Here is a 22770-nt window from a genome sequence, read left to right as displayed (position 1 = left end):
TTATGTGGGGACACAGAGTTAAAAATCTATAATGTAAAGTACTGTAAAACATGGGCTATAAAAGGAACTTAGGAGAAGGTGGCCCAGAGTCTCTCTGGGGGGAGGGATCTGGGAGTTTCACAGTGGAAGTTACTCTTGAGCGGAGCCTTAGAGAATGAGTAGGAGGTTTCCAATGGGGGAAGTGTTCTCAGGACAAAAGAATAGACCCTTTATGGACAATGCTGTATTCCTGGAGTGACATGTGTTCATGTGGCTGGATTGTGAAGTAGGAGGAAAGGGAGAGGTGGCCCTAAGGAAGTGAGGAAGGCAAGAGCCCAGCCACAGGGGCATTATTCATGCCAATGCATTTATATTTATCTGTAGGCAACGAGGGGGGGACACACTGGGGCCATGAAGAATGTTGATTGAAAGCAAAGTGGCCATGTCATAGTGCAAAAGATGGTTTGGAAGTGAGTGAGACAATACATATTTAGTCTAGAAGGTGAAACATACCTGCTGAGAATTAACCATAATAAAGGGTAATGAGCTTTAATAGGGTGAGATGGGGCTCTCTCTTTGCCCTTTCAGGTCTGCCCTCCACCCTTCTCTACCACACCCCTGCACCATAGGATGCTGACCTGTATGAACTGAGTCCGTGGGTTTCCTAGTCCCTGGACTTAGCTGAGTTCTGCTAATGGAAGCCTGGGTAGGAGATGGAAAAGACAAAGACGAATAAAGTCAAGGTATTATTCTTCAGGGGTTCCCTTGGCCTTGAGAGAAGTCACAGCTCCTCTCCACACGACCCTTTCCTGCTGAGTTCCAGTAACCTCGCCCTGTCCTCACTCTTTCGCACATAGGGGTGTCAAAAGCCTTGCTGACCCATGGACACTGGCTATTTCTTAGAGTTTCCTTACATCCTGCCCACGGATTCCCAAAGAATCCCTTTATTCAATACTTCTGAGTCATGCAGATATGAGCAGGCCGTCTGTTTCGTGCTGGGGCTCTCTACTATTCCAGGTGGCACAGGGGTGGAGTGGGCAGAGCACTTTGGTTCTGCCTGGGGCAGGGAGAAGGAGTCAAGAGCCTTCAGGGCAGGGGCGGCATTTGAGCCCTGTCTTGACCGATGAGATTGACTGTCCCAGGCATCAAAAGTGTGAAAGGCATTCTGGACTGAAGGAGTAGAATCCACAGATGAATAGCAGAATGCAGGAACTGGGCGTCTGCAGGGTGCTGTGGTTGACTGGAGGGGAGGGTGCCTGGAAAGTGAGGTGCGATGCGGTAGACGAGGGGCAGAGATAAAGTAGGTCAGAGGGGAAGAATCTGGAATGCCAGCTTAAGAGTCGTCCCCGGAAAAGGGGCGAGAGTGGTGGCAGCACTGGGAATTGAATTATATGAGGAAGGTGGAAGGGTCTGGGAGTGTTTAGCTTATAGAAAAGGCAGCATGATCATTGTCTTCAGATATGTGAAGGATCTGGATAACAATATGGCAATATGTGTTGTGAGTTCATATTTTTTGGCCCAGTAATTCTGTGTCTAGGAATTTAGCCGAAGGAAGTAATCCAAAATGCAGACAGAAACGTTCACTGCTACATTATTTATAATAGTCAAGAATTGGAAACAACCTAAATGCCTGGTAAAAAGAGAGTTGTTAAATAAATTAGGGCAGATCTTTACAATATCATGTGGTTGTTAAAATAAAGTGTATACAAAATTTAAAGGCATGGGAATATACTTTTAATATGTTAAGTAAAGAGTAGGATACAGAATGTCTGTACAGAATGATGTCAGGGACGTAAAAATATACGGACAAAGTAAAGTTGTGAAACTCTTATTCATAGTTATTGCTGTTGATGAGTTTGTGGGGGAGGGACATGCTCAGGATGTTTCAAAGATCATTGGTAAATAGGAGCTGGGAGGTGGTATATTGTGGAGATGAGTACACAGCCTCTCGAGTGAAAAACAATGAAGGAGCCCGCCCCATCTCAAGATACAGGTTGTGCTGTTTGTTTACCATCTCCACCTCCTCCACCTCTTCCACCTCCTTCACCTCCATCACCACCACCTCTTCTACCTCCTTCACCTCCATCACCACCACCTCTGTGACCTCCACCTCCTCCACCTCTACCACTGTCACCTCCACCATCTTCACCTCCATTACCTCCGCCTCCACGACCTCCTCCACCTCCTGCACCTCCATCACCACCTCCATCACCCCCACCTCTGCCACCTCCTCCACCTCCACCACCTCCTCCACCTCCACCACCTCCACCACCTCCTCCACCTTCACCACCTCCTCCACCACCACCTCTATCACCTCAACCTCCTCCACCTCCTCCACCTCTACCACCTCCTCCACCACCACCTCCATCACCCCCACCTCTGCCACCTCCTCCGCCTCCACCACCTGCTCCACCTCCACCACCTCCTCCATCACCACCTCCATCACCCCCACCTCTGCCACCTCCTCCACCTCCTCCACCTCCACCACCTCCTCCACCTCCACCACCTCCTCCACCTCCACCACCTCCTCCACCACCACCTCCATCACCTCAACCTCCTCCACCTCCTCTACTTCCACCTCTTCCACCTCCATCTCCTCCACCTCCTCCATGTCTATCACCACCACCTCCTCTACCTCTACTATCTCTATCACCACCACCTCCACCTCCACCATCTCCACCATCACCTCCGCCTGCACCGCCACTGTCACCACGAGAACCGCTTCTACCAGCAACACCTCCACCACCTCCACCTCCACGGCCTCTACTACCACGACCTCCATCACCACCCCCACCTCTACTATCGCCATGTCCATGACCACCTCCACCTCCACCACCTCCACCATCTAATTCATTGATCATGTGCATGTATATACCAAGCGTATAACACACATTTCTCTGCATATTTTATCTCGTAATCCTCTCACCTCTGTAAGGCAGGTTTTATTTTTACTCACATTTATCAAACGAGGGAACTGCTCAGAGAAATCAACCAGCTTATCCACGATCACACGGCAAGCACACTTCCAAATTGAAATTTGAACCCGGGTTATCGGACTCCAAACTGTTGTGCCATCCTGCTAGTCCATCACTTCTGTGTGGTCGTATCACTGTCTCCAGTTACGTATCATTGAGTAGACGTTTTTCGCAATAATGAAGTGCTGAAAATGGCACATCTTCTTGGTGTTGGCTCCGTTTATTTATTTATGTTTATGTATTTGTTTTGAGAGAGAGAGTGTGCACAAGCCGGGGAGGCGTATGGAGAGGGTGACATCATCCCAAGCATGCCCCATGCCATCAGCACAGAGCCCCACGTGGGGCTCAAACTCACGAACTGTGAGATTATGACCTGATCCGAAATTGGACGCTTAACCAACTGAGCCACCCAAGGGCCCCGAGAGATATTGGCTGCCTTTAAAGTAGATGATGTCAGTGAGAAAAAGTCCTATGACACTTATTTAATAAAAGCAAAGAACTATAAATAAATAAATACATACATAAATGAACGTAAATAACTCCTCTTTATTGAGACCTTATCGTGTGCCAAAAAATGTTTTAAGTCTTTTACATGTACTAATTTAATTATTTCAAACACCATATGAGTTTAGGGCGGCTCTGATCTTCATTTTACACGTGAGGACGCGGACTTCACGGAACTTGCCTATGTTCTCACCGCTAGGCAAGATACTGAGCAACAAAGACGAGACATACAGTCCACTGTGTTCCTTACCACTACTGGTTCTGGGTATGCGTCTAATGAAGTGATTTATTTATTTCTGCCCTTAGTGGCTAGAATTCCTCTCAGGGAGATAACAGTCTTTCTTATGAAAATACCTTGATACACTATTTGGGAAGCAAGGCGTTATCAGGAGTCTCCGCAACACAAGAATAGTCAAACCCCTCTGCCTGAGAATGTGAGAGGAATTTAGTTTTTGCTCCAGAGAAAGAGAAGGGAGGGGAGGAGCAGAGTGCCATAGGAGAGAAGAATTGGCTGGCATGGGGCATGGAATGGCACCTGGTGTTGTGCAGGGAGGCCAAGGAACGTTTAAGAACAGGCTATATACCTTAATGTCGAAGTTCTTAATGTTTTAGATGTAAATCTCTCCCTCCACGATGCCCATAAGTAGTACTGTGTTCACAAACTCTGTATGATTTTATTATGATGATGGTGATTATTATTATCGGCAGAAATTGAGGAAGGGCCCGAATCTCACATTGGGCTCAATGCTGTGTGAAACGGAATCAGATTTAAAATAGCCTAGAATCCTATACGTATGAGCAAGGGTTGCCCCTGGAACTGCAGACCCTGGAGGAGGGCTTCAGACATTCACAGGGGACTCCAGCCATTCCTTTCAAGATCTCTCTAGGAACAGAAGCACCAGGGGACACCTGAGTTACCTACTTCAGCAGGTTTAAACCTCCTAACAATCCTATCATTTCTTACTCTGGCCATTTTCTTTCCGAAACAAAGAAACAGAGTTCAGAGAGAGTATGGAACTTTTGGGTCTGTGACAATAAGAGAAACCCAGGATTCAAAGCCAGGTTGATTTCAAGTCCCGTGAACTTCCCAGGACTTCTCACGGTCTCACCTGTCTTGGTGTTTTTCTTCTGTGTTGATCCTCTGTGGGAGAGCCTCACAGGGTAGAGTTGTTACAAAACAACTTCAGTGGTGGGGCTTCTGAATCTCCAGGGCTTAGACCCAGTTCAGCAACCAGGGTGGACTTCTGCATCTGGTTCTCAGTAGGGCAAGGGAATCTAGACCACCTCTGTGGGGGTGAGCCAACGACTAATTTAAAGTAGTGATGGGAATCGACCTGAATGGGAGGGAGTAGTAATAGTTTCCCAGTCTTAAAAACGTAAAAGTCACTTTTTCCTAGTTTTACGCATGCAAATTTTTATTAAGATCTGCTCAGCCTCATAACAAAATTCTCATCATTTTATGGTATTTTTAAAAAAAATTTTTTTTTCAACGTTTTTTATTTATTTTTGGGACAGAGAGAGACAGAGCATGAACGGGGGAGGGGCAGAGAGAGAGGGAGACAGAATCGGAAACAGGCTCCAGGCTCTGAGCCATCAGCCCAGAGCCTGACGCGGGGCTCGAACTCACGGACCGCGAGATCGTGACCTGGCTGAAGTCAGACGCTCAACTGACTGAGCCACCCAGGCGCCCCTTCATATGAATTTTATTTTTAATTTATTTTAATTTATTTTTGAGAGAGGGAGCATGTGCACACATTGGGGGAGGGGCAGAGAGAGAAAGAGAGAGGAATCTTTTTTTTTTTTAATTTTTTTTTTCAACGTTTATTTATTTTTGGGACAGAGAGAGACAGAGCATGAACAGGGGAGGGGCAGAGAGAGAGGGAGACACAGAATCGGAAACAGGCTCCAGGCTCTGAGCCATCAGCCCAGAGCCTGACGCGGGGCTCGAACTCACGGACCGCGAGATCGTGACCTGGCTGAAGTCAGACGCTCAACCGACTGCGCCACCCAGGCGCCCCTGGTATTTTTAAAACTAAAGACGAATACATGTTTATTGTAGAACATGTGTTAACTGAAAATTTCTTTTTGCTCTCCTCAATTGCCTTTTCGTTCCTTTATACACTTTCTTTGGATTTGATTCTTACTTAAATGTATAATAGAGTTGTGTCATAGCCTCAAAAAGAGGTGATTATCCGACTATCTTAGCATCTCACTTCCGTAACAACTGTCTTTCTGGCTCTCCATCTAAAAAGTGAGGAGGAAGTGCATGGGAGCACTTATAATAGAGAACAGTGTTTCCCAAATTGTGTTTTCTGGAAAAATAATCCTATGAGATGTTAATGGATGTTGTGGGGAGGAGAAAGGCTCAAATGACTTGGAGAATGCTGTATTAAATTTAAAAAATAATGGTTTCTAAATTGCAGCTGAACGGACAGGATTTTCTATAGGCTTTGGTGTTAACAGGGATTAAGGCTTCTCTAGAAAAAGGGAGAGGAAGACAGATAACATTTACTAAGCACTCAGGACCCTGTGTCCTTTGGGCAACCCTGATGTGAAGGGAAGAATATGGGACAGGGTAGCTAGAGGCCTCTCTTTCTCTTAGTTTGCCTCTGATGTGCGTTATGACCTTGGGCCAACTCCAGCCATCCAATCATTGGTAACAAGGATATGGTTGAGGTGGGGGTTAAAGGATGCATGATATTTTGATATGAGCAGCAGAGATGGTCCAGGTGGAGACAACTGAATGGGCAAAGTACAAGGCACTTTCCTACCCAGAGTGATAGGAAACCAAATAATTCTTCCCCTGTTTTGTAACAACTCTACGCTGTGAGTAGAAAAGGCAATTGGCGTATTTACTTCTGAGAGATAGACCTTCACATTCTTTTCATTTGTTTTAATGCTGAGAAACCCACCTGCCTTTTCCTAAGTGTTCCTGCCCACATAGGTAGACCACATCATAAAAATTCATGTTTGAAATAAGAAACCTCACTACTTCCCTCATTTTGACAGCCAGACTTTGGGCTTATGGAGAAATTACAGATGAATGTCTTCAAAATCCAGTGAAGGACTTTTATGGCCCGTTCCTTGAATGGGTCTAGAATTTTCATACATGGCTTATTTTTACTAATTGTATAAAACACCTATGCACACTTGTTAGAAAAGTGTTTGTTTTATTAAGAGCAAAAACAGCATGAACCAGAACATTATTTGGATTCTAATTGTGAAATAAGTTACTCACTTAAAAAAAAAAAGTCTCGAATTTGCAGCAGATCAACATTTCAATTCACCACCATTTCGTACCGTTGGAGCTGCAGAAATGACTACAGTAGGTATTGTGCTATCAAGGAGCTCACAGTTTGTGGGGAGACAGACTAGGACACAGCTGAAGACGATAACACAGTGCCCCCGAAGCGACGCTTGTGTCCACAACAAAAACCCTACAGATCTCAAAGGGAAGCATAATGGTCTTGCTTATGGAGACTTAGGCAGCTTCACAGACGTGGTATTTGAACTGCTTCATGTAGCCGAATAGGATTTTGTCTCTAAGAGGAAGGACATAGAGGCAATGCTACTCCGAGAAGCCTTCCTGACGTCCATAACCAAATCAATTTCTTCCACGATTACTCTCATAAACAGTATTCTGATCCTGTGTCGCATGTACAACCTCCGATGTTTCCGTTTTTTTGTACCATTTTTTTGTTCCCGTTTGTCTAGTTAATCTGGTTAATGTTAGATTATAGGCCTCTGAGAGCAGGGATCATGTCCTTCTCTTTTCTCACTACTTGGAACCCAGACCAACATGAACAAAGACAAAGAAGCGGGAGGTAAGGGCATTTTAGGGGGATGCACAGTAGTTCATTCAGCACGGCTAGAGTAGGATGCAGAGAGGAACCAGAGACTGGAAAAACCTTGAGCCAAAATGTGTTCGCTGGTAGCTACCAATTTCGAACTAAAGTAACCAGATGAAAGTGAGTTAGCCAACCAGCATTCCTAAATAGCCAGTTTGACTCTTTCCCCACCCCCTCCCCCCCACCTAATTAATCTATTGTTTCCAACGTCCCATGATTAAAAGTCATTGTTTACTCCAAAGCCAGGTGGTTGGGCCCCAGAGCTTTTTTTCAAAAATTCTTTTGGGGGTGCCTGGATGGCTCAGTCAGTTGAATGTCCAGCCTCGGCTCAGGTCATGATCTCGCGGTTCGTGAGTTTGAGCCCTGCGTCAGGCTCTGTGCTGTCAGCGTCCCCCTTCTCTGTCTGGCTCCCCCCCACCCCCCGCTTGCACTCTTTTTCTCTCAAAAATAAAATACACATTAAAAACAATAAGTAAATAAAATAAAAAAACTCCTCTTGGTTCAAAGACCTCTCATTCCGTCTACTCATTCAGAGCGAAGAGGAACTTTGGGATAACACAATCCTTCTCAGGCTCCCAAGTCAAGTTCGGTGTACTGCCTCGCAGAATCCCGGAACCTCAGGGCTGGAAGGGACAGCAGTTGGAGAAATTGAGGCTCAGGTTGAGGAAGTGACTTGCCGGGGACCACACAGCCAGGCAGGAGCAAAGCTGGGCCTGGAGCCCAGATGTATGCGACTCCACTCCATCTCGTCATCCCCTACTTTTCTGAAGCCACTTGTCTTTCATTCAGCAAACTTCTGCACTTCCAGGCTTCCTGCCCCAGAAGAGTTTCCTGTTTTACCTCCAGAGCCATCAGCAGCCCTCGGGCCCCTGCCAAACATCTGGCACTTGACAGGGATGTTCCCTGCTTCCCCCTCTCTGCAGGGTGCTGAAGGGGTGGGTCGTGAATTATGCCTTGATTCCATCCAGCTAAGCAGAGTGTAAATAAACAGAAGCGTGGAGAGCATGTGTGTAGATGGATAGCCAACGTTATGTATCCCTTTCTGTGCGGCTATCTGCAGGAGAGTCCTGGCAGCCCATCTCTGGGGATGCCCCCCTCAGGCTTCACCTCTCCCCTCGGTGGGGGCTCCCTGAGACCTGGCCACTCTCTGTGCTTCTACATTTCTACCCCTCAAAACCCTCTCTTAACTCTCCCGTGATACGGAACTGCATATACGCCCCACAACATGCCGTGTTCTTTCATGTGCCGCTTTTCATTCTTGCTTTGTCCTTTGTTGGGCGTTCTCTCTCCTGATCTGTGGGCCTTTAAGAAAGCTCAGTTGAAGAGCAACTTCGGTGAAGCGTCCTTGATTCCTCCAAACTTAAGAGCTGCTTCACCTGTTCTCATTCTGCACCTTGAACCACTTTATACTTTCATTGTAGCATTTATCTTCCTGGATTACGCTCTTCCATCTCCCCCACCAAGACTATAATATTGATACCTACGATGTATTAAAGTTTTGTTTTCGTTTTATTTACATCCAGATTAATTAACGTGCAGTATGGCAACGATTTCAGGAGTAGAATTCAGTGATTCATCACTTACATAGGACACCCAGTGCTTATCCCAACAAGTGGCCTCCTTAATACCCATCACATATTGAGCCCGACCCCATCTTCCTTATCCATTCACCGGTTGATGCACATTTGGGCTCTTCCTATGCTTTGGCTACTGTTGATAGCACTGCTATAAACATTGGGGTGCATGTGCCCCTTCAAAGCAGCATTTTTGTATCCTTTGGATAAATACCTAGTAGTGCAGTTGCTGGGTCATAGGGTAACTCTATTTTTAATTTTTTGAGGAACCTCCGCGCTCTTCTCCAGAGTGGCTGCACCAGTTTGCATTCCCATCAACAGTGCATAAGTGTTGCTCTTTCGCTGCATCCTCACCGACATCTGTTGTTTCCTGAGTTGTTAATTTTAGCCACTCTGATAGGTGTGATGTGGTATCTCATTGTGGTTTTGATTTGTATTTCCCTGATGATGAGTGATATTGGGCATCTTTTCATTTGTCCATTAGTCATCTGGATGTCGTCTCTGGAAAGTGTTCACGTCTTTTTCCCATTTCTTCACTGGATTATTTGTTTTTCAGGTGTTGAGTTTGATAAGTTCTTTATAGATATATTGGAAAGTAACCCTTTATCTGATATACCATTTGCAAATTCTGCCAGTTGCCTTTTATGTAATACCTACAATTTAATAAGCACAGACAGTGTGCTAGGGAATGTGTTTAGAATTTCACTCATGTTGCTGTGGTTAATCTTTGGAATAACCTTGTGAGTCTGGTGCCCTAATTTGGGTTTCTTGCAAAGCCAAGCCTGGTATGAGACTTGGGTACCAGTACAGGGGATCCCAAGAAGAACGAGTGAGGGAACAGAGAGAGGGAGACAGGGAAGGAGGAAAAAACAAAATAAGTTTGTGTTTTTGAGGTCTCTGCAGTAGGCAATGAAGGTTCAGTTCTGTCTCCTAGAAAAGTGGGCAGCTGAAACATTTATCCACCAGAGATATCTGCTTTAGCAGATAGCCCCATTTTGCAGGTGAGGGAACCAAGGCTTCTGCCTTTAAAGCTTGGGCTCTTCACTAGCAGAACTAGAGTCTGAGCGCCCTAAAGGCGGGGATCATGCTTCCTTAGTCGCTGCAGCTTTAAGACCTACCAAAGACTCAGCACCTTATGGGAACTTAGAAGGTGAGAGCTGAATAAGCAAAGGCATTGGCACAGTGGTAATTTGGGGATTTGCAGGGTTGATTCTTTCTTCAAACATTCATCCAATTTACGACAAGCAACTCAAGGAGCTTATAGCCAAGAAGGGAAGGCAGATAGTAAACAAGTATAAAAAAAAAAAAAATCTGATGAGTGTTTCAAAAGTAGAACTGTGTGTTATGGGAACAGAGAAGGAGGCTCATCTAGTTTAATGGTCAGAAAGGCCGTTTAGGGAAAATGAGATTTATCCTAGTACTCAAAGAATAAGTAAGTTGTGGGGGAGGTGGGGGAGTGGAGAAGAGCATGTTAAGAAGGGCTGGAAGCATGGGGAGGTTGAGGAACTAAGGGCAGACAATATAGCTATTGGATGGTGGGAGTGCAAGGGATGACTGGTTATAATAACTAAGACTGGAGAAGTTGATGGGACCAGATTATAGAGGACTACATTGTAAGCCAAGTTAGGAAAGACGATTCCTTTTTTTTTTTAAGATCGAGCCTTAGGACTTTTTTTTAAAATGTTTTTTTCATTCTTTATTTATTTTGAGAGAGGCAGAGATACAGAGCGTGAGCAGGGGAGGGGCAGAGAGAGAGGGAGACAGAGAATCCCAAGCAGGCCTTGCATTGTCAGCTTGGAGCCCCACGTGGAGCTCGGATCCACGAACCTTGAGATCATGACCTGAGTGGAAGTCAAGAGTTGGATGCTTAACCGACGGAGCCACCCAGATGCCCCTAGGAAAGACCGTTCTGATTATGGCAAAAAAAAAAAAAAAAAAAAAAAAGGATCAGGGCAAAGCAGGCTGGGAAATGGGAAGCCTGGGTAGGGGGCTGTTGGGTAATGTCTGGTGGAAACATAATGGTAGCATAGCTAGGGTCCATACGGTGGTGGGGTTGAGAAGTAGATGGATTCTGGAGATATGTCTGAGGTTGAGTGGTTAGGGCTTGTTGGTAGACTGGAGGGACGTGAAGAGAGGGTAACATCAAAGATGAGTTTCAGGATTCTGGATTGAACAGCCAGACAGTGGTAGGCGGTAGTATTATATTCCCTGATATTGGGAGCACGGGGGGGGGGGGGGGGGACAAGGTTAGATGATGGAAGGGGATGGGATCTATCTTAATCATGCTGAACTTGAGAAGCCCGTGGAATATTTTGGAGAATGGATGACAAGTCCACAGGCCCGAGGGTCAAGAGTCAAGACGTAAAGGAAGGCACAGGTGGCCCAAACAGAGCAAAATTTCAGGAGGCACTCACTCTCAGTGCCCTGCAGAGGCAGGGTCAGCACTTGAGAGTGTGTCCTTAAACTGTGCACCCTAGGTTCCTTGCCTGCCTCTCTCCAGTGCTGGCCCTGTCTGAGCCACAGGAGAGGGTTCCTGCTGGAGTTAGCAGTTTGGATAGTTTCAGCATACAGGTGATGGAGTGGACATTTACTATTGTTTAGCTTCCCAGTATTGATTTCTACTTCCTAACAGTACTTAATTTCATTTTGGGGAATTTGTGTCCTCCATTGTGTGTGTATCTTGACTGGACATTGTGGGAAGTAGGTGCTTGCCTCCCACAATAGAAACCTAAGAGGACTGGAAGCACAGCCTGTGACCATTAGCGTCCGTTGTGCTGGGTGTGAATCCACATGCAATGGCTCTAGGTAAACATTAAGCAAGGTGTTCAAAGAAGAAAATGAATACCCTCAGGTCACGTAAGTTTGCTAGCTTATCTTTCTGTCTTCATGTGGTGTCCCTCTTGCCCTTTTCAATGCTGACAGAAGAAAACATCTCTCTTCTCTAGACTGTGTTGTGTGAGAATTTGAAATGTGTATTTGTTGAAGCAATTTTTGTTCGGCTCGGGGGAGCTCCTGAAGCTATTTTAGGGCTGGGGTTAGGGTGGGGTGGGGGCGTAGGGACCAGTTATGGGAGGGGGCACGTAGAGTCTGAGAATAAGACACCATTGGAAGCAGATCAGAGACAACGAAAGGAACTACCAGATCCGTGGTGACACGGTTGGAAACTGCTGGATCAAGCCACACCTGAAGTGAATTGTGTTAGCAGGTGAAAGGGTACGTGTGTTGCTACAACAAAGACTCTCCAGCAAGAGGACTTAGATAAGATAGGAGCTCGTTTCTGTCTCCTATCACAACGCGGAGATGAGAGGTCCAGGGCCGCCAGACTAGAGCAAAAGAAGCTACGGAGAGCAACTTAGTTTCTCTTTTAAGGAAGTGACCCGAGAATTGTACTCCTCTCCGTCACTTACGGTTTGCTGCAGGATCACGCGCGGATGCAAGGCAGGCTGGGAAGTGTAGTCTCTGGAATGTGCGTGGAAGAGAGGAGCATAGGCTGTGTGTCACTTGGAGACTGGGAGCTCTGTGACTGAGAGACTAGGTATTAGGAGTATCCATCAGGTTAAGGGAGGCAGCGGAAGGGAAATAACGTGAGATTATACTGTGTGCCAGCTACTCTTCTCGGTCCTTTATGTATCTTCGATCCTTTAATCCTTTCTTTTTCTTTCTGTCAGGTTGCAGGTGAGGAAGGGGGGCTGGTACATAGATAAGTCATGTGGCTGCCATACGACCCGGGTCCTTCTGGTTTGAGAGCCCTTGTCCTCCGCACTCCGTGCCCACTGTGGCACCATGGTGTTGAGGTGCGTGATGGTGTAAGAATTAACGGGGCAGCGGGGGACCGGGGACGATTGGCAGTGGGGAGCGGCATAGGGTGTGAGAGCAGGGATCAAGAAGGCCACCTGTGGGGTGTGTGTGTGTGTGTGTGTGTGTGTGTGTGAGATATGTGTATGGTGTGTGTTGTGTGTTGTGTATAGTGTGTGTTGTATGTGTGTTTGTGCGGTGTGTGGATGGTGTACGTTGTGATATATGTGTGTTGTGCATTGTGTATAGTGTATATGTGTTGTGTGTGTGTTGTGTGGCATGTGTCGTGTGTGTCGTGTGTGTTGTGCATGTGGTTGTGTATCATGTGCATGTTGTGTGTATGTTGTGTGTCATTGTTGTGTGTTGTGTGTCGTGTGTGTTGTGTGTATGCTGTGTGTGGCTGTATGTGTGATGCATGTTGTGTGTTGTGTGTGGTTGTGTGTCATGTGTGTCGTGCATATGTCATATGTTGTGTGTTGTGTGTCATGCGTGTTGTATGTTGTGTGTTGTGTGTGTGTTGTGTGTGGCTGTGTGTATGTGTGATGCATGTTGTGTGTGTTGTGTGTGTGGTTGTGTGTCCTGTGTGTTGTGCGTATGTCATGTGTTGTGTGTCATGCGTGTTGTGTGTATGTTGTGTGTATGTTGTGTGTGGCTGTGTGTATGTGTGATGCATGTTGTGTGTGTTGTGTGTGTGGTTGTGTGTACGTGTGTGTGTGTGTGTGTGTGTGTGGTGTGTGTGTTCCTGCGTGCTTGCTCATCCACAGAGATGGGGAGGCAGTCGGTCAGGAGGGAGACAGTTACTGAAAGGACTGGTGGGAAATCAGCCCCAACAGCCCTCCCTTTCCCAGGAGCCCCACCCGGTCAACCACACTCCTGACTCCCCTTTGACAAGACATTTGCGTGCTGACTCCGTGTTTATTTGCACAGGGTTCTGCAGACCCAGAGCCTTCCTCCCGGCGACAGGCTTGGGGAGGCTGGTTCAACAAGGGCCCCGATTCCCGGGAGTCTGGACTTGAACATGCAAAGTCTCTTCAGGCCCATCCGTGTTGTGAAGGCTGCCTGGGAGGGTGCTGCACTGCAGAGAAAGCCAGAGCTGTAAGTGTAGGGCAGGTGGGGGTGGGGGGGGGAGGCAAGTTGTCAGCAAACTAGATTTCCTGGAAGGAAAGCCCACCCCCCGCCCCAAGGCTTAATTAAGGCTGCCCTGGACGTCTCATTCCTGAGAAGTCTCCCTGGGAAGAATTCTATTGTCTGCCCTTCAGGAACAAGGAAACTTGTTCCTTGGGGGCACAATGAGGACACCCAGCAGCCAAGGCCACAGGGAGGAAGCAGGGAGTCCTTGAGTTCTCCAGATTCTGCTGGAGATTGCCTTTTAGCAAGTGTTCAGGGAGTGGTTCTCAACACTTAACCTAGAGGAGCAGCCGGGGCCCTGGGAACAGTGGTGAAATGGGGAGTCAGTTTCAAGATGAGATGACACTTCCCAGCCCAGGCTGTTTGTAGCCTGGAGTCACCCTGACACTGTACCCGGGAGTGTCCAGCCTCATGTCTGCCACACCCCAGGATGCCCTCTTCTTAGCCAGGTGGAACTGCCCACTCTTCTAGATAAACATCATACCCTTTCCTCATCGCAGGTTCACTTCATTGTGGGTTCTTTCTCACCTCTATCTGCTTATCCTTCAGGGCCTGATCAAATGTCACTTCTTTCGGGAAGTCTTCCTTGATTGCCTCAGGGGCTTATGCCTACTTTCTGCAAGTTTGCATTATTTTCACCTGCATATCTGCACCTCTGACAAATTGTTTTGCATAGATTAGTAAAGGAATAGTTCTGATTTACTTTAATGTTCTTATTAGTGATAAGGGGTTTTTATACATGACATCATTAAATGATGTATATGTTCATGGATGAAATTCAAAAGATCTTTTTTTGAACTTGGAGTTTTAGTTTTTTGGTCGGGGTGTGCGGTTACTGCACCTATCCACACCTGCATTCGGGTGACAAGTAACATGGCATGAGTGATGTGTCCCTTGGCTATGACTGTGTACTCTTCGGCAAGCCTTCTCCCTTTCTGATTTCCTCCCTACAATAAGCGTTTGGTAACAGCTGATGCTGAGGCTTCTTCCAGCTGAAAAAATGCTATGGGTCTAGGTCATATCTAAAATGTGATCTCCTAGGAACATTTGTATTTAAAAAAAAATTTTTTTTTAATGTTTATTTATTTTTGAGACAGAGAGAGACAGAGCATGAACGGGGGAGGGTCAGAGAGAGAGGGAGACACAGAATCTGAAACAGGCTCCAGGCTCTGAGCCATCAGCCCAGAGCCCGACGCGGGACTCAAACTCACGGGCCGCGAGATCATGACCTGAGCCGAAGTCAGCCGCTTAACTGAGCCCCCCAGGCGCCCCGGAACATTTGTATTTTAAAGGGGTCACTTGACTAGAGTCGTGGTGGGACTTCACTGGAGGATGAAATAGCAGAGGTCCGAAGGCAAAGATTTGCAGAATTTTCTACGGAGTGACCAGGTAAAGAGGCTTTATTCAGCTTCCTTTGACTATCATCACTCAACTCGGTGTGAACATACCGACCCTTGATTGAGACACGGCCAAGGAAAAGACATGGGGGAAACTCAAATGCCTGCTGCTAAGTGAGAGAAGCCAGTCTGAGAAGTCTACGTGCAGTTTGACAACTGTATGACATTCTGGAAAAGGTACGATTACCGAGGTGGTAGAAAGATCAGTGGTTGCCAGAGGGTAGGAAGTCGGGGGAGGCACAACTAGGCAGAGCACAGAGGATTTTTAGGGCAGTGGAACTATTCTGTATGATGTAATAATGGCCGGTACATGACATTATGCGTTTGTCAAAACCTGTAGAATGTACAACACGGTGCGTTCGTGTAAATTGTGGACTTCAGTTAACAATATGCCGGTATGTACGAAATGGGTCACCCTAGTGCAAGATGCTAATCATAGGGAAAATTGTGTGTGGAGGGGAGGGGAGTGTGGGAACTCTCTGTACTTCCTGCTCAGTTTTTCTTGAAACCTAAAACTGCTTAGAAAGTCTGTTAATTAAAAAAAATTAACCATGCATCTCCCTAATCACAGCTCACATGTATGCAATACTTAGTACATACTAGGTGCTGTTCTGGGCACTTTGCATATGTTAACTCTTTATGAGAATTCTCGCATCAAGCTTGTGAACTAAGTACTATTATTCTTCTTTTGTGGGTGAGGAAACTGAGGCACAGTAAGGTTAGGGGAACTTGCGCTGGGTCACGTAGCTAGTAATTGGCAGGGCTTACTTTGACCCCAGGCAGTCTGGCTCCAGAGTTCAGACCATGCTGTACTACATGCTTCTGTCTCAGGTATCCTCAGGTATCTGCTCAGGTATCCCTCCTCCAGGAAGCCTTCCAGACTTGCCACAGGCTGGGGTAGGTGACTCTCTCCTGTGCCCTCATTACACTCTGGCCTTGACTCTGTTTGTTGAATGTGTATTAAGAAATTGCCAAAGAAGGGTTTGGCCTGTGTTTGGTCAAATCTCAGAGAAACTGTGGGCTTTCACTAAACTGTCCACAAAAAGGCAGCCAGGTGAGTGACCTTGTTCTCCTGGTCACCACCTCTTCCCTCTCAGATGTCCTGAGGTTTCCCTCTTGATCACCTCATCTCCATCATGGCTTGGTGTCAGTGTCGAGGTCATCAGTGAAGTTTCCTGTGTCTACTCTTGTTGTTGAAAATAAACATAATGTTGGTCAAACTCCTATCCCTCAGCTCTTCTCTTGCTCTTTATGTTTCCTCAAAACTTCACCTGCAGAGGGGCGCCTGGGTGGCTCAGTCGGTTGGGTGTCCGACTTCGGCTCAGGTCACGATCGCACGGGCTGTGAGTTCGAGCCCCGCGTCGGGCTCTGGGCTGATGGCCCAGAGCCTGGAGCCTGCTTCCGATTCTGTGTCTCCCTCTCTCTCTGCCCCTCCCCCGTTCATGCTTTGTCTCTCTCTGTCTCAAAAATAAATAAACGTTAAAAAAAAAAAAAACTTCATCTGCAGAAATTCTCAGTACTGGGACAGAGTTTAATCCAAAGCAGAAGACGAGGACTCAATTAGGGGCAAACAGAGGTCACTTACGGTGCGCCTCACTCTCCTGAAGGTCACTTCTCTTGCCAGAAAAGATACAGAAGAGGAGTAGAGGAATGAGGCCGTCCCTTGCCATTTCTGAAACACTATGTCACCAGCGTCACTCAGGAGACCACCTTCATCTCCCTAATTCACAATGATTCTTCGCTCCCAGGATTCAGACCCTGGAGACACAAGTGGGTGTGGCCTCAGTTCCCCTCCCTGACAAGTGGGACCCTGGAAGGCGTTGGCTCCCCTGGGACTCTGAAAGCTGGGTTGGAACCGGGGTCTCACCGAGGACTGTTGGTTTCCAAGCATGGAGCCAAAGAACGTCTGGAAATTGTGTGCACCCTAGCTAGCTGGAAGGGAGGGATGAGGGCAGCCTTCCCCTCCATCAGCTGGCTGTGGCTCCATCAGCTGGCCCGGGCTTACCTCTTTCACGCCTCATTCCCCGCAGCCCAGTTACAGTCCTCTCCTTGTGGGTCCCTTGTTTCCTGCTGCCACCTCCTTAGGTTAACTCAGCCTTCTGCTCAGTCCCGGCTGAAAAGGCAGTTTCTCCAAAGACCCTCTTCAAATATCTCTTACAGGTTGGACTGCCTGTTGTGTCCTCACAGGGTCCTGAAGGTCCCCTGGCACAACCCTCACTCATCCCGCTTCGTTGTAATAAAAGTCACGGTCTGACTTTCTAGTTAGTCAATAAACTGCGTGCAGGGAGAGAATGGCGCTGTTTTATTTGCTATTTCATCCCTCACCACAGTGCCTGGGTTAGGGGATGTGCTCATTAAGTGTTTGTCACATACACGAATGACCCCTAAAGCACCCGTGTAAAGTGGGAGCGTGAAGAGATGGCCCCGGATCCAAAGTCACCATCAGCAGGGCAGCAGAAGTAGTCTGGGCGTTAAACATTCGGCACCCCACCGATGGTATGTTTAATAAATGAAAGAACATTGATTTCACTGTGCTCGGAGGTGGTCCCTCCCACCCCAGATTAAGTAAGTCTCCATGAGAGCAGAGCATTTCTCCCCCAAGAATCAGAATGGCCTGTGCTAATAGATTTTGGGGGGAGCTTTGGATCATAGATTAAAACAAATGAGTCTCCCCCTTCCACACCACTTCCTTGAGGATGCACTGAATCACAATGAATGGTCAATTGAAGCTGCCAGTAGGCCCCTTAGAAAGTGGGTTTTCAGAGACTCATATTACGTAGGATTAATATTAAGCATCTCTGTCTCAGCCCAGTGAAAGGCCTGAAGTGTCCTTGGAATTGCAGCGACCTTTCCCCATCAATGACGACATTGTTCTGTGGGCCTGATGGCTTAATTCATAGGAAATGCAACACACTCCTCCTCCTCACTGCCCACCACATCTGGGATGGGGGTCCCGGGTGCCTGGGAGCGTGGAGCTCCAGGCACCGAAATGTTACATTTCCCTTGCACAGCCCTTGCTCCCCCTTCCCCACCCCGGGCATCAGGGGCTCCTGATAGTTTTCCACATCTCTCCACAATCTTCCCAATGGTCTTAGCTGGGAATGAGGAGGCGGGGACACGGGTCCTAGCTGCCTTGCAGGTCTTAAACCTGTCATCAAGCTGAGCTCCTCGGGTCCAACAGGGTGAAGCTGCTGACCAGAAAACCTCCTAAGAACTTAGGCAATAGGACAGGATCTAAGCCCAAACAGACCACTTTCATTTAGGGAGGGCCCAGTGGAACCAACGGGCTGTTGACATATTTGTTTCTAAATCCCCTCTATAACCTTCCGAGTTTGTTACGTTACTGCCTGCAGCTTACCGAGGAGGGGGCTGTGGCTCAGAGCACCCAGTGGTTCAATGCCCTGCTGGAATTCAAGTTCAATTAAGAGGCCTGTCAGACTTCAAAAGGCTGGGTGGGGGGTGGTCGCATCTGTCGAACACCTAGTGGTGTTACACAGCATATTAGGGCTTCTACATTCTGTTTCTTCCACTTGCCTCCTTGCAGCCTGGCGGAAAGTGCAGTGAAGACAGAGCGTGCTAATTCTTTTCCAGTCGTGAGGCAAACTTCTCAGCAGTTTGGCAGTCAGAATCGCGAGGGTGAGCCACTGGGTGGGGCAGATGAAGGGTCTCTAGGCTGGTGAGAGGACGGTCTAGGCTGGCCGGGAAGGGGCTGAGGTTGGTCTGTGAAAGCAGGGATGGGTCTTATTCATGGTGAAGCTCTCATACCAGGGTCATGACTGGCACTCAGAAGGTGTCTGTTGAATAGGTGTGTGAATGCTAGCAGGTGACCGATGGACAGTCACGTCAAATTCCCGGAGGGTCCAGTGGGGCCATAGGGCAGTGGTTGTGTGAGCGAGCTGCCAGAGCTGAGAAGCTGCCGGAAGGGTAGTGGACTTTAAGAGTCTCAGAGGGCTGCAGTGCCTGGGGCGCCCAGTCCATTAAGCGTCCGACTCTCGGTTTCGCCCAGTTCATTCATGATCTTGAGGTTCCTGAGTTCGAGCCCCGTGTCTGGCTCCACACTGCAGGTACAGAGCCTGCTTGGGATTCTGTCTCTTGCTCTCTCTCTGCCCCTCCCCTGCTTGGGCGGTCTCTGTCTCTCTAAAACGTAAACTTAAAAAGTCTCAGAGGGGGAGCCATTGGAATGATGACAGGGCCACTGTGGGCCACGACTGGGTATCTCCACAAGCATGTGTCAATGGCCACTGGCATTGACGAATAAGAGGCCAGTGAGGTCAGAGTGTGGGCCAATTCCTGCTCGTTTCCTGGGTATTTCACACTATTCTGGGTGGTTGTGACACGTAGGGATTGGACAGATGCAAGTCCCCGATCACTTTGAAGGGTTGGGTCTCCAAAGCGCTACATCCAAGGGGAAGAAAATGCTGTAAACATCTCTGTACCCAGATCCACTTTGCCCTTGAGCCCTGGGTATTACCTGCAGTGTATCAGGAAGCTCAGATGTGGGCTGCGGTGCCTCTCACTGTGGTTTTCTGTGGATTTGGTCAGTGAAGATGGAGCTGATCTGTGAATACGTTTTCTTTTTTATTCAGGCACTGCCTTTACCCCATCAGCCCTGGCTTCCTGCAGCAGAGGTCTGGGCGGTAATAGAGCCCGTCTTATTTTATTTTTTATTAAGTTCATGAACTTTGGAGGAAGGAACTCGGAAAAAAAGGTCTCATTACCTCAGGAATGAAGGCTCGTGCTTTTTTTTTTTTTTTAATGCCAGGCGTGGCGTGGCCTTGCTTGTTATAGCCACAAATAATTCAGGGGTGGAAAATTGCAGCAGAGTGTTGAGGAGAAAACAGGGTAGCTTTTTTGATATGAAGCAGGTGGGGTGGGGAAGTAGAGGTCAGTGGAGGGTCAACCTAAGATGGCAAGATCCTGAGTCAGGCTTGCTTTCAACTATGGCTTCCCATTTGTATGGACTGACTCTCTCTGAGGACAGGCTCTACCATAGACCCTTCCAGAAGTCCGGAGACTGGGAAGAGCATGGACTCAGAATGCATTTGGTTTGAGATTGCAAGTTGGCTACTCACTATACACTGCACGACCTTTTCCATGTTTCCAGACTTGAGTTTTGGTTTCCAAATCTGTACAAGGTAGCAATGCATCTATCTTGCAGGAAGGTGGAGGGGATTGGGTGGGAGAGTGTAGGGAAAGTGTCAGTTACTGGGTCCATAAAGAGAAATGTGCTACAAGGTTGTCGACCCCACAAGTCACATGTTTTAACGGACTCTATCTTGGAGTTATCCAGGGCAGTGGTTCATATGATTTAATTGTTAACTGACCAGAAGGCTGATCTCTATGCGGGAGTCAGCCTCCTCTGCAGATTGGTGGGAGGGGCCCTGAACTTCAGCACCCAGGCTCACCCAGTGTTTGCCAGACGTCTCTGATAATGAGAATCTCGTGGGGGTACTTCTTAACCATTGCTGGTTCCTGGCTTCATCTCAGACCCATTGGATAAGAACCTCCAGGAGGCCCGGGAAGCTGTGTTTTTAATATGAGCCCCAGACAATTCTTATCAGAGAATTTTGGGAAACACCATTAATCCTAGCTATAACACGGATTGATTGGTGATAGCCAGCTGATTTTTTTTTTCTCTTTAAGAGTAAAATAAAAATTTACTGCAAAGATGATGTCTAAGATCCAGACTTATTTTTACAGAAGGCATCCTTCCATTGATATTTGGGGGAAGAGGGTATCATCATGCTTTCAGGAGAAAGATGCCGTTTCCTTCCTCCCCTGCGTTAGCTGTCACTTTCCTCTCTGCTTGAAATTCTCTCCTCACTTCTTACACCTGGAAAACTCTGCTCCTTCTTCAAGAGTCAGTTCGGCCAATCATGCCCCCTGAAAACCTTCTGTGACTCTCCCAGCCGAGTCAGGTACTTCTTCCTCCGTGTTCCTTTTGTGCCTTTGTCAAATGTCTAAACTAAGGTAAACCACACCGTATTGTATGTTTGCGTTCCTGTTTCTTCTCATGCCAGTTAATGTGTATAAGGGCCAAGAGAGTGGGTTCTGGAACCACAGTGCCTAGGTTTATTTTTTAGTTTTTAAAAAAGTTTTTTTGAGAGACTGAGAGCATGAGTGGGGGACGGACAGAGAGAGATGGGGACAGAGGATCCGAAGCAGGCTCTGTGCTGAAGCAGAGACAGCACAGAGCCTGATGTGGGGCTTGAACTCATGAACCATGAGATCATGACCTGAGTCAAAGTCAGATGCTTAACCAACTGAGCTCCCCAGGTGCTCCAAAAATAGTGTTTTAAACTGGATTAGTCCTCAGATATCGCCTGTGTGTGATTGTGCAAAGCATGATATAATCCTGTGTGTGAAAAGCTTTGACTGCAGACATACCTGGTTCAAAGCATGCCTCTCCCACTTATCCCTGGAAGGCTTTGAGCAAGTTAACTTAGCTTCTTTGAGCTTCAGTTTCCCGTGTGTAAAACAAAAAATCAACACTCTTTTTTAAAGTTTTATTTATTTTGAGAGAGAAAAAGAGAGTATGTATGCAAGTGGGTGAGGGGCAGATTGAGAGAGAGAGAGACAGAGAGAGAAAGAGAGAGAGAGAATCCTAAGCAGGCTTTGCACCGTCAGCTTGGAGCCTGATGCAGGGCTCGTACTCGCGATCCGTGAGATCATGACCTGAGCTGAAATCAGGAGTCAGGTGCTTAACCAACTGAGCCACCCAGGCATCCCAGAGAATTAACATTCTTTTCCTTTCCTTTTATTCTCCCAAAGTTAAAAGGGGTGATTAAAAACTAGACAACAGAATAAAGATTTTAGAGTAATCTTCATAGACCAGAGCACTGGGCTAATACTGTTAAAGTAAAATTTTACAGTGATAAATGTCAAGTCCAGAACTTAAGTTTATATATAACATAGAAATACTGGTTTGAGGAGAATTAGTTTGGCAGCAGCCCATGTCAGAAACACCAGAAAAAATTGTAGGAAATCAAGTTCAATCAGCTCCTACAGGGTAGTGGGACACTAAAAAATGTGCTTTTTACTTTGGCATCATAACTAGGTTGGCAAAATTATTTTAGCTATGTAATATCAAGTGTTATCAGAAACCCTTATGCACTGCTGGTGAGGGCATAGATTTGTGTAGTCCTTCTGGAGATAATTTGGCACTACTTGGGCACATTAAAATCATATGTGACCATGACTCATGAGTCCCACTCTTGGTTTGTGGCAAATTCTAGGGAGGGATATTACAAAAAAAAAAAAAAAAAAACAATGAATGCCTATGGGGAGGGATAATAGGATGATACGGGGACCACACATGTGTCACAAAAGCAATGGTTGGAGACCATGGGGATATTCCGGCTGGGGAAGAACAGGGAGGAGGGGAGGGGGACCATTCATCTTGGTTTGCCGGGAACTTTACCAATGTTAGCACTAAAAGTCCTATATCCTAGGGAACCCTTGAGTCCTGGACAAACCAGGGTAGTCGGTCACCCTGGGGAGACATCATTGCTTTCTTCAACTAACTAAAGAGATTTTCCAGGGAAAGATAGGAGGTACACTGATTTTACGT

At 47.1% G+C, this 22770-nt stretch overlaps 1 long non-coding RNA gene across 2 annotated transcripts in view; it reads left to right on the top strand.

The window, feature by feature from the left end:
- LOC102902095 overlaps positions 1–22770 on the top strand; it is a 351245-nt gene that overhangs the window by 149425 nt on the left and 179050 nt on the right. Inside the window, exon 1 of one of the 2 annotated variants that reach the window (XR_002744501.2) lies at positions 20050–21118. The exons of the other annotated variant lie outside the window; for it this stretch is intronic. This is a non-coding gene — a long non-coding RNA (uncharacterized LOC102902095). Of the gene's footprint in view, positions 1–20049; positions 21119–22770 lie in introns of those variants that run through there. 2 annotated transcript variants of the gene reach the window in all.

Source organism: Felis catus, chromosome C1, assembly GCF_018350175.1.
Source record: "Felis catus isolate Fca126 chromosome C1, F.catus_Fca126_mat1.0, whole genome shotgun sequence".
NCBI lineage: Eukaryota > Metazoa > Chordata > Mammalia > Carnivora > Felidae > Felis > Felis catus.
The sequence above is the reverse complement of the archived record's forward strand: the minus strand, read 5'-3'. Positions and strand labels throughout refer to the sequence as shown.